This window comes from Lissotriton vulgaris, chromosome 4_1, assembly GCF_964263255.1.
Source record: "Lissotriton vulgaris chromosome 4_1, aLisVul1.2, whole genome shotgun sequence".
In the NCBI taxonomy this organism is placed as follows: domain Eukaryota; kingdom Metazoa; phylum Chordata; class Amphibia; order Caudata; family Salamandridae; genus Lissotriton; species Lissotriton vulgaris.
Window position 1 is genome coordinate 1,716,168,467 of NC_141691.1, and position 12,198 is coordinate 1,716,180,664.

Consider the following 12,198-nt stretch of genomic DNA (forward strand, 5'->3'; position numbering starts at 1 on the left):
AATATAGAAGGAGCAATACAAAAACACAATTTCATAAAAAAACAATTTCATAAAAAAACACACTTCATCATTTACTTTCATACATCGTTGATCAACATAAACATTCCAATCTCACACTCTCACACATACCTCACACACATTTCCTTATTTACAATTAAATATAACAAAGCACAAATTATTTACACCAAAGATAGTTATTTCATTAGTTTGAAAATTCTTGTCACATAAGTGAATATTTTTTGAAGAATCTTATGGTGTAGAAAAGCGGTCTATGCGTTTCGAACCCCTAATTAGTGGGGGGTTCTCATCAGGACCTCATAGCTGTGGAGAAGAAAGAAGATCTCTGTCACTATGAGTGAGGGTAAAAAACTACTGAACTAACTGCCCCTAATATTCGCTGCCTCTTACCTTGAGACTGGAGTTAGCCTTACTTCGTGCAATACCCGGCGTGGACAACTGTAAGAAATAGAGTAATCGAGCACAGTCACTAATACCATTCCCAACTCTGGATGTAAGCAAAGTTTAGCCTGCTCAATCATATAAGCATAGACCAAAATCTATGATGTGGGTCTTACTTACCTGGTTTTCAGATTCTGCCATGAGTTAAGTGCTGCCCGAATCACCTTTAGACGGACTTTCTTAAAGAACCTTATAGCTCCAAATTTGTACAGGAAACCATCTTCACCCCCCCTCATGTGTTGCCATAACCTTCAAGATCCTCCCCAAGTTGTTAACAAATAATATCTGGTAATGCAAGCCCCCCCATTAAGTAATCTCCTCTTCAGCTTCTTCCAGGATAATCTGGAGCTCTTATTGGCCCATATAAAACTACCGATCTTACTCTGAATTTTCCCAAAAAGCTTGGAGGGGAATTTGAGAGGGATGGCGCTAAAGAGATATGTTAGCTTGGGTAAGATTACCATCTTAACTATATTTATTCGGCCATATATTGTGAGTTGGAGTTTTCTCCATCTAAGGAAAAGATGATCAATTTCCTTTGTTACTCTATTTAGGTTAGTCAGGGGGATGTTCAGCAAATCTTGCTCTATAACAATTCCCAAGTATTTAAATCCAGGTCTCCCTCGTCTTTCCCAGCCTTCAACACCCCAGCACATTATCTTGGTCTTAAGAGTGTTAACTGCGTGGCCAGAGAATCTTCCAAACTCACTTAAGGAGTGCTCGACCTTTGGGAAGACCTCAGCAGGGTTACTAGTATAGACTAGCAAGTCATCCGCGTAAAGAGCGAGTTTATTATTTAGATCTTGAACTCGAAAGGGGGTTATTTGGGGATCTAGCCTAAGCATTTGCGCCAATGGTTCTATATAATTATTGAATAGTAGGGGTGAAATAGGGCACCCCTGTTGGGTGCCTCTCCTTATTTCGAACCTAGGTGTTAATTTTCCATTTAGGAGAATAGTAGCTGATGCACCATCATAGCATTTTACTAATGATCGTATAAGCAGTGGGCCGAATCCCATAACCCTAAGGGTTTCCCAGAGGAAAATCCAGCTAACACGGTCGAATGCCTTAGCAGCGTCATTCGCTGCAACTGCAAGCGGTTCTGACCTTGCTACCGCTAAATCTATGCAGCCTATTAGTTGTAGTGTCTGTTCTTGTATAAACCTACCCGGCGTAAACCCCTTCTGCTCGTCCCCTATTACCTGTGGTATCACCTTGACCAATCTCCCTGCCAAAATGCTAGTAAAGATCTTATAGTCTGTGTTTAGCAAGGAGAGTGACCTATAGGAGTCTGCTTTCAGTGGGCTCTTACCGGGTTTTAGTATAAGGACAATTGATTCTTCCTTCCAAGACGGGGGTATTCTCCCCCCCTATGTAGATGTAACTAAATAACTCAAGAAGTCTAGATGTAATTACCTCATCGAGGATCTTATAGACTTCCCCTGGAAGTGCATCCATCCCCGCTGCCTTTTTGTTTTTGATCTTAGCCACATGTAGTTTAATCTCTTCCTCTGTTATAGGTCTTTCAAGTGACTCTTGACTGTCATTGGTCTATCTTGGCAGATCTTTATTATTAAGCCACGATTGGATGCAATCAGTGTCAGGGACTGTCTCCTCTTTATATAGCTCAGAAAACAGAGAAAGCAGGCATCGCTGCATATCTTCATGCTTACTTGATGTTGTGCCTAGTTCATCTATTATTAATTTATTAATGTTGTTATTAACCCTCTCAGCTTTTAACTTCCAAGCTAGAGTGGCGCTTGCTCTCTCCCCATATTCATAATGCTCCATTCTGTGAACATTCCATTTAGCTTTCACTTTTCCCTCCAACTTAGCTCTATACTCTGAGCGGATTCGTTCTAAGTCTTTTAGAATAAAAGGGAGGATCTCAGGTTGGCAGTGCAGCCTAACGTTCTCTAATCTGGATATCTCTAATTCCATTTTATGGAATTCTAGCCTATTCTTCTTGTTTTTAAAGGAAGCAAAGCTATGAAATTCCCCTCGAATATAGGCCTTAAAAGCCTCCCCTACGACATCAGGGGTTGATGACCCTACATTGTCTAGAAAGAATTTAGTTGTTGATTCCTTAATGTTAATGATCAACTTTGGGTCTACCAATATACCTCTGTTTAACGTCCAACGGGGGGGGGGGGGGATTTTGCTTTGCTACCTACATGTGTGAATGTTATAGGTGCATGATCAGAGAGAATAGATGGCTGAACAAGAATATCCTCTATATTTTCTACTGCTACTGCGTCCGTTAAAATGTAATCTATTCTGGAGGAATAGCCGTGTTTTTTGCTGAAGTAGGTGAACCTTGATCCTGTTCCCCCCTTGGCTTCCCACGCGTCCGCCAAGGTCATGGATCATATTGATCATTGTTCTCCGAGTGCGCAGTGCTACTACATATTTAGTATAATTAGACCTATCTCGAGCGGGGTCTAGAAGAACATTAAAATCGCCTCCTATTATTATTGAAGTTGTAACTTCTGTTAGTTTGGCCTGTACTTTAAGGAGACAACCAGGGTCATCTATATTTGGGCCATAGTAGGATACTATAGCGATCTCGCTCCCCCCAGGTGTGCCTGCACCAAGATCCACCTACCCGAGCCATCCGTTGATACATTTTTGATGGTATTGATAGCTCCCTTCCTTATTAGAACCGCCACCCCCTTGTTATGTGTCAAATTTTGGGAACAAATGGAATGCTCTATCCATTTATATCTACCAAAAACTTCTTTGGTTTCTACGTGGCTTAAGTGGGTTTCCTGAATAAGAAATACCTGGGCGGTTGACTGCACAAGATATTTCATGATCAGGCGCTGTCTTCTACTACACCGCAGACCATTGACGTTCCACGATAGAAACTTTAGCCTTTCTTCAGCCATATTGTCTGTAGTAATCCATTTTCCTACTTAAATCGATAATCCAAACTAACATACTTGTCTTTAGCAGAACTAGGTTTAAGGACAATTTTTTTTTGTTTTTCCCCACTGCAACCCCACCCGTGCCACAACCTCCCCTACCCCCTTCCCAACCCCTTGTGACCCCTCTACCCCTCTAACCCCCTGGGGAACCCTCCCTTTCTTCTTGGGCATACGCCCTTTGGTGGAGCCCCCCCTGGTTTGTGTGGCTATTTAAAGGAAAAAGTGATACTTAACAATATACAAAGTGATGTCGGCGTTTAATTTTAATTTTGCCCACATTAAATCTATGTCAAAAGGTTTTTTTTTGGTTTTTTTGTTCAAATACAGCATCTTAATAGCATATCATTCACTCTTTACTGACTACCTCACCCCACCTCTATCCTGGTCTCCTCCTGCCCCCCCCCTTTTTGATCTTATCTATTAGGAGATCCACCTCTTCTGCGTGACGCATGTTATACATGTGGTAATCCCACATAATACGAAGGGAGGCAGGGAATCTGAGTTGGGTTTTGGCCCCCAGCTGGTTCAGTATGGCCATCCTTTTGCCCAGTTCCCACTGTCTTGTGGCAGTCCGGTGGGATACATCCGACCGAATAGAAAACGTAAATGAGGTGGGAGTCAGATTGCTTTTCAATTGGCAGGAATAAATGCAAGAGACAGGATTTTCTCTTTAAGGGAGTACGTTAGAAAATGTACTAGTATTTTCCTCGGACGTTCCCTCCCTGGAGTTCTTATGTAGGGATCACAGTGGACCCTTTGTATGTCAAATTTTTTTTTTTAACTTTATTGTGCAATACCAATATCATTACAAGTATGGGCCTACAACCACAGGGGCCGGCCGCTAAAACATATAAGGCAATCATCAAACCTCACAAAGCAGCGACTGATCCCCTAGAGGTCCAGCAAGATACAGGATACATTTCTCTGCAACACAGGATGGAATCAGGATATGGAGATTTTTAATTTTTTAGAAACAAGAGAAAACACAGAAAAACAAAACTCAAGGCGGAGAGCATTATAGACAAGGTTGAGCTCCTACGGGGGGGACCTTAGGTACAGGATGGAGAATCAGGAAGGCAATAGAGATGACCGGGGGGGGAGGCAGTGAGGAAGTCAAACAATCAGGAAAAAGAGTGAATTATTTCAGGAACTTCAGGATCAGGGGGACAGAGAAATGTCCGGAGTGTCCTCAAACGGAGACGTAGAGATGTTCCCTCGGTAGGCGTTCCATTGACCCCAAATTTTATTCGACGCCCTAGGCTTGCCCCTAGCCAAATATACTGTCTTCTCTCTAGACATGCACCAGTCCATATTCTCCTTCCATACTGACACGGTGGGGGGCCGTTGGGAACCCCACAGCTGCGCAATGTCCCTCTTCGCGATCATGTTCCCAAGGCCCGCCCACCGGGCCTGAGCAACGTTGTAATCATTCGGTTCCCACACATTCAACAAGCATCTCCGAGCTTCAGGCAGCAGAGCGACCCCGATTCCAATACGCCGCCACCTCACGGCATTCCCAAATGATATGAAGAAAGGTGGCACTCATTCCACATCCGCGCTTACATAGCCCATCTGAGGAAAAACCCATAGCAACCAAGCGAGGACCAGTAACATATACCCGATGAAGAATCTTAAGCTGGACGAGATGGAGACGGGCAGGAATGGCGACCTCTTTCGGGGAGGATAGCGCAGACTGCCAGTCTTCGTCATTAAACTCCAACCAGTCTCTGGTCCAGGCCTCCCTGCGACGCACAAGGAGATCTGCCCGATTGTTAATTAATTTCTTATAAATCAAGGAGATCGTACTATCGGGCAGATGACCATCAAGTATACGGTCCTCGAGTGGGGAAGACTCGGGACATTCTCATTGGCGGCGAAGACCGACATCAAAGCATGGCGAACCTGCGCATACCTGAAGAACTCCCTATCACTCAACTCATACTCATTCTGAAGCACCGCAAAGGTCTTCACAGCACCTTTCACCCAAAGATCACCAACTCTGCTTATACCAATCATGTCCCAGTTCTCGAAACCTTTCGTTGTCCAGAGGCAACCCAGTCTTTCAAAGGATACAAAGGGGTCGCTCGTGTCAATCGATCATTCCATCCCATGGCCGCATTCACATCGTTCCACACACGCACCGCAATCTTAGTGGGTCCCGTTAGGTTCCTCCCCGCCATCCTAGAATAGAGCGCTCTATTGAAGTTACCGCCGGGCAACTTATATTTGTCCATCTCGAAAGCCGGATTCAGACCGGGTGCATACATTGCGTGGTTGATTGCGGACAACTGGGAGGCCCAATAATACCCCCTGAAATCCGGGAGCGCGATGCCCCCGTTGTACCAGGGGAGAGTTAACTTTGCAAGAGCGATGCGTGCGCGGCCATCCCAAACAAGCCTCCTCTGTAACCCTTCCACCTCCCGAAAGTAGCTCGCTGGAATAACGTCAAACGAGTTCTGGACTGCGTAGAGAAACCGAGGCAGGGACATCACTTTAAAGAGTGCCGCGCGACCGAGTGGCGACAACGGCAATCTACGCCACCGAGCCACGTCCAATTTCAATCGTCGGAGAGGAGGAAGAAGATTGTGCTCGTAGCGGGCAGCTGGGTCTAACGATATAAAAAAAACAAATACTTGAAGCCAGATTGTGTAATATGAATGGGAAACCTACTCGGTAAAGGGGGAAGGCCGCCCGAGATGACGTACACACACGATTTAGACCAATTAATAATCAAACCAGAGTTCTTGCCGAATGAAGTGAGAACGTCAAACAGGACGTTAAGGGATTTACGAGGGGAGGTGAGGTACAAGAGGATATCGTTGGCGTACAGCGAGACTCGATCTTCAAAATCGGGGGCCCACTGAATGCCCTTTATCGACGGCTCCCAACTGAGCCAGGCCGCAAGTGGTTCCAAAGCAAGAGCAAAGAGCAGGGGGGACAGCGGGCACCCCTGTCTAGTACCCCTCCCGATAGCAAAGGACTGGGACACTCTACCATTGATGACCACCTGAGCCAGAGGTTCCGTATATAAAAGTTTCACCCATCTGATAAACTCCGAACCGAAACCAAATTTCGCCAGGGTGGCCCAGAGATAAGGCCATTCTATCGTATCAAAGGCCATCGTGGCGTCCAAGGAAGCCAAGATGGCCGGCTCCGAAAGAGACTCCACCCTAGCAAGAACGCCATGTAAGCGCCGCAAATTGAGAGCAGTGTTCCGGTGCGGAATAAAACCGGATTGATCCGGATGGATCAGGTCACAGATTACTGTGAGTAGACGATTTGCGAGGACCTTGGCTAGAATCTTAGGCTCAGCATTCAGTAGGGAGATAGGCCTGTATGACGCACAACGATCATGAGGCTTGCCCTCCTTGGGAATTACTACGATCGTTGCCAGACGCTGGTCACAAGGGAGGGTGCCAAGATCACGTGACTCCACAAACATATCGCGAAGATATGGCGCAACTTTATCCAGGCGCAGTTTGTACAGCTCAATAGGCAAGCCGTTTGGGCCCATAGCCTTGCCCGAACGGAGGGAACGAATTGCGGTCGCGATCTCGTCCACTGACAACGAAGCCTCCATGCACACTCGATCCTCCTCAGAAAGGCAGGGCAGCGCAATGTCCCACAGCAATAAACGGGAGTCATCTTCGTCTCTATCGGACACCGGGGAGTAGACCACACGAAAATAGTCAGCAAAACACTCCACAATCTCGCCAGGGTCAGTCACACTCACACCATCCGAAGTCTGAATCACTGGGACCACACGATTCGCTCTTTCCTTCTTATCAAGCCAAGCAATCAATTTACCCGCATTATCCCCGACATCATACAGTCTACGTTGCTGTTACCTGTACATTGACTTGGCAGCATCCGTGACAAGGGATTTATAGCCAAACTGCTTCAAACCAAAGGGCGTGGAGTCCATCCTGGGTAACGCATAATTCTAGGTCAGCCTCCAACTCCAGTATTTTGGCCTCCATACTCAGGACCTCCTTATTCCTAGCTTTCTTGGTATCAGCTATTAAAGATAGGGCCTGTCCACGAATGACAGTTTTAAAGGCTTCCCACAGGGACACAGAGGACAAAACAGACCCCTCGTTCTCCAAAAAATAGTGGTCTAGGGTCTTTATCAGACTGTTACACAAGTCTTGGGATTGCGCAGGTACCAAGGATTGATAGGGGCGATCCGCCCCACAGCGTGTATCCCGGTATCCATACTAAGCCACAAAGGAGAATGATCCGAAATGCCCCGGGCCAAGTGTCTGATCTCCCTAACGGAGGAAGACTGTGCAGCCGGCATGAGGATGTAATCAAGCCATGAGCCCCAGAATGAAAGGTGCATTGACATTGTGTCGGATGCATTAACCTCCAGCAATCCACCAGACCAAAGGTGTCCAAGGACCCACTGAGCCATGATTGGGACTTGGGAAGATCCCTGGGGGGGTGGCGATCCATACCGCCAGAAAGCACCGAATTAGAATCCCCACCCATAAGGAGAAGACTGTCAGGGAGCTCCAGCATCACCCGGCCAACATCAGAGAAGGTAGAGGTCTGGAGACCCAGGGGAACGTATACAGAGACCAATGAAAGAGTCTTACCCTCCCACCTACCAGTGAGGGCGGCATAACGCCCTCTGTCGTCAAGGATTACGTTATCAATCTCTAGAGGGAGAGAAGACCGAACCAGAATACCAACCCCTCTGGAACCAGTGGTGAACCCGGAGTGTGCAACCAAGCGATAACCCCACCTATTCATAGCATGACACACATTGCCGACCAAATGCGTCTCCTGCAAGAGTACCACATCAGGAGCCAAACGACGCAGATACTGCAGTACAACACCCCGTTTTATGCGATCCCCCAATCCATTGACGTTCCAAGATAGTAACCTCAATCCACTACCCCCATCCCCACAAGTGATGCATGAGTCATCCCACACAGAGCAAGACACTTAAAGCAGAGAAGAAAACAATACGTCGCCTTGAGAGAGAAAAACACATACACAAACACCCCATCCCACCCCCCAACCAAAACCCGTTACAACTCCCCCCTCCCTGCACCCCTGCAGTAGACTAAGAAGCCACCCCAACATGCAGTGTGCCTGTCGCCCTAACAATCCCATTCTACAAAAAGACCCCGGAGGAGGAAAGAGGCCTGTCACCATCCGACACCCGGATGTGGACCAACAATAAGACATAATATACAAAAGAAATAGCACCCAGCTGAGCAATGTCTGATGTTCGGAAGTCAGGGGCCGAAAGGTCACTTCTGTGTAGGCTCACCACCCTCGGCACCTTTAGCGCTGAAAGGAAGAGGTGAAGCTGCTGAGGTGGTTGTTGTACCCGCTGTTGTGTAGGGGGCCGCGGAAACTCGCAACACCCCGCCCAACACGCTGGGACTAAGCCGCCTCCACTTCCTCGCGGCATCCAGTAACCTACAGCCCAGCAGCTCCCCGGGTGTCTATGCAGGTGGAGAGGCGGGAAAAGAGGCGATTGTACACACCATCAAAGATTACCTCTCTCTCTCCCTCGGATTGGCCCGAGCGCCGCCACGCCACTCCACCGGAAAAAAAGAAGCGTTTTGCCAAGAATCAAGGGTGGAGAGGCAAGAGGGAAAGAGGGAAACTCAGCTGAGCGAAGGGATGCCAATCCGCCGACACCACCGCGTAGAGAGCATCAGCAGAATGCGCGCGCACCCCACATCGCCGGGACTCCTCCTACGGCCGTTAGCTTCCGGCCGTCATGCTCCCCAACATTGGTGATTCTATGTGAAAAAGTTTCTTAAGTGTCAACTTTTAAAACACAATAATATTCCTTAAAAATCACTACTGTAACCAAAACGCTTTTACTCAACTGTTTACAGGAGATGTCCCAGGACTGAATCTAGGATCCAGTCCTGTGGATAGTAAAGTAAACCATAAAGTAACTAATTGCATTTAACTAGAAATTCACATTGACGTCAATGTTGCATTGTATTTGAAATTGTGTTGCCCATTGCAACAACTGTAACTACTGTACTTAAAAGTCTATTGCCTATTTGCAAAGTATTTAAACTAAAGTAATTCATTCTGAGAAAGTATATTTTGTAATGTAATTATAAATTAATATAAAAAATAAAATTTCACAAAAAAAATAGTTTAAAAAAATGTAGTAAATCGGTTCCAAAAAAATAAATAAAACAATTAATACATTTAAAATTGTCATTTATAAAACCTTTGAAATTCACTGAAAAAAACCATAGGTTTCAGACATGTTATAGTTAGGAATTAGCATTTAAAAAACCTTGGAAATTCACTGAAAAAACCATAGGTTTTAGGAGTGTTATAGTTAGCTGGACATTTCACTCGTTCAAAACCATTGAAATTCCTCCGTTAGAGTTAGTTGTACTAACTAGAACTTGCGCATCATTCATGACATGGTCAGTGACGTCACTGATTACATCACTGATGACACTCGTTTTTTCCCTGTATTTCTGTGCCCTCTTGCCTTCTGTGCCACTCGTGTTTTCCCTGTGTTTCTGTGCCCTCTTGCCTCTGTGACACTCATTTTTTCCCTGTACTTCTGTGCCCTCTTGCCTTCTGTGCCACTCGTTTTTCCTGTGTTTCTGTGCCCTTTTGCCTTCTGTGACACTCGTTTTTCCTGTGTTTCTGTGCCCTCTTGCCTTCTGTGACACTCGTTTTTCCAGTGATTCTGTGCCCTCTTGCCTTCTGTGCCACTCTTTTTTCTCTGTATTTCTGTGCCCTCTTGCCTCTGTGACACTCGTTTTTTCCCTGTATTTCTGTGCCCTCTTGCCTTCTGTGCCACTCATTTTTCCTGTTTCTGTGCCCTCTTGCCTTCTGTGACACTCGTTTTTTTCCCTGTATTTCTGTGCCCTCTTGCCTCTGTGACACTCGTTTTTTCCCTGTATTTCTGTGCACTCTTGCCTCTGTGACACTCGTTTTTCCTGTATTTCTGTGCCCTCTTGCCTTCTGTGCCACTCGTTTTTTCCCTGTATTTCTGTGCCCTCTTGCCTTCTGTGACACTCGTTTTTCCTGTATTTCTGTGCCGTCCTGCCTCTGTGACACTCGTGTTTTCCTGTGTTTCTGTGCCCACTTGCCTCTGTGACACTCGTTTTTCCTGTGTTTCTGAGCCCTTTTTGCCTTCTGTACCACTCTTTTTTCCTGTGTTTCTTTGCCCTCTTGCCTTCTGTGCTACTCGTTTTTTCCCTGTGTTTCTATGCCCTCTTGCCTCTGTGACACTCATTTTTTCCCTGTATTTCTGTGCCCTCTTGCCTTCTGTGCCACTCGTTTTTCCTGTGTTTCTGTGCCCTTTTGCCTTCTGTGACACTCGTTTTTCCTGTGTTTCTGTGCCCTCTTGCCTTCTGTGACACTCGTTTTTCCAGTGATTCTGTGCCCTCTTGCCTTCTGTGCCACTCTTTTTTCTCTGTATTTCTGTGCCCTCTTGCCTCTGTGACACTCATTTTTCCCTGTATTTCTGTGCCCTCTTGCCTTCTGTGCCACTCATTTTTCCTGTTTCTGTGCCCTCTTGCCTTCTGTGACACTCGGTTTTTTTCCCTGTATATCTGTGCCCTCTTGCCTCTGTGACACTCGTTTTTTCCCTGTATTTCTGTGCCCTCTTGCCCCTGTGACACTCGTTTTTTCCCTGTATTTCTGTGCCCTCTTGCCTCTGTGACACTCGTTTTTCCCTGTATTTCTGTGCACTCTTGCCTCTGTGACACTCGTTTTTCCTGTATTTCTGTGCCCTCTTGCCTTCTGTGCCACTCGTTTTTTCCCTGTATTTCTGTGCCCTCTTGCCTTCTGTGACACTCGTTTTTCCTGTATTTCTGTGCAGTCCTGCCTCTGTGACACTCGTGTTTTTCTGTGTTTCTGTGCCCACTTGCCTCTGTGACACTCGTTTTTCCTGTGTTTCTGAGCCCTTTTTGCCTTCTGTGCCACTCTTTTTTCCTGTGTTTCTTTGCCCTCTTGCCTTCTGTGACACTCGTTCTTTCCCTGTATTTCTATGCCCTTTTGCCTTCTGTGACACTCGTTTTCCTGTGTTTCTGTGCCCTCTTGCCTTCTGTGACACTCGTTTTTTCCCTGTATTTCTGTGCCCTCTTGCCTTCTGTGCCACTCGTTTTTTCCCTGTGTTTCTATGCCCTCTTGCCTTTTGTGACACTCGTTTTTCCCTGTATTTCTGTACCCTCTTGCCTTCTGTGACACTCGTATTCCCTCATTTTGTATGCCATTTTGCCTTCTGTTCCCTTCATCGTCCCTCACCACCCCCACCGCTGCGTCCCCACTCCCCTGACTGTCCACTACCCATTCAATGCCACTGCCTCCCGCCTGCTCCTCCCTCCCACCTCCACATATAGGCTGGCCGCTGCGCGGTGAGGAGAGCGACCCTTGACCCCACCAGGTAGGTCGCTCCCCTCCGCCCAGCACCGCCTGTGTGTCCCTGCCCCAGCCGCTGCTGCTGAGGAAGTTCGAGGCCCTCCACCACCCGCAGGCTACCACCTGTGCCTCATCCCTCGTGGCCATTGGTAGGCCCTAGGTTTGTTCATCTTCCGCTTTATTGTATTGCCTGTATTTCATTTTTGTGTCTGTGACTGCTGTTGTTCTTCCCCAGCTGCCTGTTCATGGTCCGTGCACATTTTCCTTCCTCTGTTACCCTCGTTGTCCCCGTGTCTCTCAGCCTGGTTTTTCCTTCTGTACCCCTCGCTGCCCCCATGTCTCTGCCCGGTTTTTCGTTCTCTACCCCTCGCTGCCCCCGCGTCTGCCCGGTTTTTCCTTCTCTACCCCTCGCTGCCCCTGTGTCTCTCCGCCCGGTTTTCCCTTC